Here is a 2500-nt window from a genome sequence, read left to right on the forward strand (position 1 = left end):
ATATTGCGCCTTAACGTAACCTATATTGCGCCTTAACGTAACCCACATTGTGCTGTAACCCAACACACGTTGGGCCTTAACCCAACACACGTTGGGCCTTAACCCAACACACGTTGGGCCTTAACCCAACACACGTTGGGCCTTAACCCAACACACGTTGGGCCTTAACCCAACACACGTTGGGCCTTAACCCAACACACGTTGGGCCTTAACCCAACACACGTTGGGCCTTAACCTGCTCTGTAATTGTCATACGACGCGTTAAATTAGTGTAGTGTTGCCCAACTGCAACCCCCGCAATATAGTTTGCTACTCGCACTGCCCGGTCCCCAGTGTATCGCTTCATGTTAAACACCTTGCAGCTATACACTGTAATGTGGATGGCAGCAGGACGTACATGCTCAATGCCCTTTGCAGTTGTTCATTGGCATTTGCAGTTGTTCATTGGCATTCGCATGGCGAAGCACTTAGCCTACGCTGTGGTACGGCCTGTGTCAACTGTCCGCTGATGTTGTACGTCCAAATCACACACTGTACTGCACATTGGTCCTCATGTACTGAATGATACATCGTGGTACATGTGACCGTACAACGACTGCGCCAACAACGGCGAACCATGCGGTCCAAATGTTGTGCACTCAGCTACGTGTCGTCTCCCTATAAGAGCTGGATTGCAGTGTGGTATGCCCTGGATGGCGATCAGCATGAGCCGTCTGTTGATGTAGTGGCGCGTGTTGTCAGACGTAGTCGTCTCTTCTCACACACCGTGATAGCATGGTGCACTGCGTTCCACATCTGCGACATGCGACAGAGGCCGGTTGACAGTCGTTCGCGCAATGGACATCGCATACGTACGGGGGCCACCTTCCACGTGTTCGCGAAGCGTGCACATGTTGTTGCGTGTATGTGGGCAGACAGTGTGTCGTGACACCTGACACAGGCATGCAACAATCGTTGAATTTGCAAATGGCGATGGACGCCTACGTTTGCTGGTGACGTTACGCAAATGAACAACTGGTAAACCGTTGTGGTGCGGTTGTTCTCGCTAGAGGTGAATCAGTGATGGCGACGATCGGTTGAGCTACCAACCGGTTGTTCCAGCGATACCCACCATGCCCACGAACGTGAATGGCATCTGGGTGTGAAGCGATACGCGGCGGTGGCTGGGTGGGACCGTCCCCGGCCGGTGAGGGGGGGCCTCCCGGCGTGCTGGCCGCGCGGTGCGTGGGCGCACGCGCTACAGCCGGCTGGTGGGGGCGGCCAGTGGCAGGCGCGCCGGCCGACGGAGGCGGCAGGCGGCGCAGCTGCGCGCCGGCGCACCCTGCACGCGGCGCCGTGCGGCCAAAGTAGGTCCTCGCGGGCCCGGTGCGAAGCGCGGTGGACATCTGCAGTGTGCTGGTCCGATTGAGGACTGTGTGCGCTGAGGATGCGCCGCCGCCTGGCGCTCGGCGCCGCGACGCCGTCTGCTGCTCGGTCGCCTCTGCGGTTCTCGCAGGTGGTTTGTATCGCAGCTGTGCGGACGTGTTGGCGCGTGCGCTGTGCTGGGAGAGTTCGCTTCGGCACCCAAGTGGGGCTTTTGTCCTTCTGTGGCGCTGGCGTTGGAGCTGCCGGTCACCGTAGGTGGCGCGTGTTGTCTCCCGCCGGCAATGCCACGACAGCACGCTCCCGGGCCTCTGTCGGCAGCGGCAAGCTCAGTTGGGAGCACGGGTGGTCGCACCTAAAGCGTCTACTCGCCAAACTCCGGGCGATTGCGCCTCTCTCGAACCCGACCAAGTACTTAGGACGGCGCTGCGCGCCGCCGGGACCTGAGAGGGTTTCGAGGTGTATGGTGCAGGGGAGCTCAGCCTCCTCCTGTTTGCAGAATAATTGAGCGGACGCTTGCGTGTTCGCGCGGGCCCCCGGGACACACTCCCGGGCGGCCGGCTGCTCAGCTCTAGTTGACGCAGCTCCCTGGTTGATCCTGCCAGTAGTCATATGCTTGTCTCAAAGATTAAGCCATGCATGTCTCAGTACAAGCCGCATTAAGGTGAAACCGCGAATGGCTCATTAAATCAGTTATGGTTCCTTAGATCGTACCCACGTTACTTGGATAACTGTGGTAATTCTAGAGCTAATACATGCAAACAGAGTCCCGACCAGAGATGGAAGGGACGCTTTTATTAGATCAAAACCAATCGGTCGGCTCGTCCGGTCCGTTTGCCTTGGTGACTCTGAATAACTTTGGGCTGATCGCACGGTCCTCGTACCGGCGACGCATCTTTCAAATGTCTGCCTTATCAACTGTCGATGGTAGGTTCTGCGCCTACCATGGTTGTAACGGGTAACGGGGAATCAGGGTTCGATTCCGGAGAGGGAGCCTGAGAAACGGCTACCACATCCAAGGAAGGCAGCAGGCGCGCAAATTACCCACTCCCGGCACGGGGAGGTAGTGACGAAAAATAACGATACGGGACTCATCCGAGGCCCCGTAATCGGAATGAGTACACTTTAAATCCTTTAA

The 2500-nt window shown here is 57.4% G+C and overlaps 1 non-coding gene across 1 annotated transcript in view; it reads left to right on the forward strand.

Annotated features, from left to right (window-relative positions):
* The first annotated feature begins 1947 nt into the window (after positions 1 to 1947).
* Positions 1948 to 2500, forward strand: part of LOC126434960 (small subunit ribosomal RNA) — a 1910-nt gene continuing 1357 nt past the window's right edge. The window contains exon 1 of the ribosomal RNA XR_007579620.1: positions 1948 to 2500. This exon is cut by the window's right edge and continues 1357 nt beyond it. This is a non-coding gene — a ribosomal RNA (small subunit ribosomal RNA).

Source organism: Schistocerca serialis, unplaced genomic scaffold (genome assembly GCF_023864345.2).
Source record: "Schistocerca serialis cubense isolate TAMUIC-IGC-003099 unplaced genomic scaffold, iqSchSeri2.2 HiC_scaffold_1196, whole genome shotgun sequence".
In the NCBI taxonomy this organism is placed as follows: Eukaryota; Metazoa; Arthropoda; class Insecta; order Orthoptera; family Acrididae; genus Schistocerca; species Schistocerca serialis.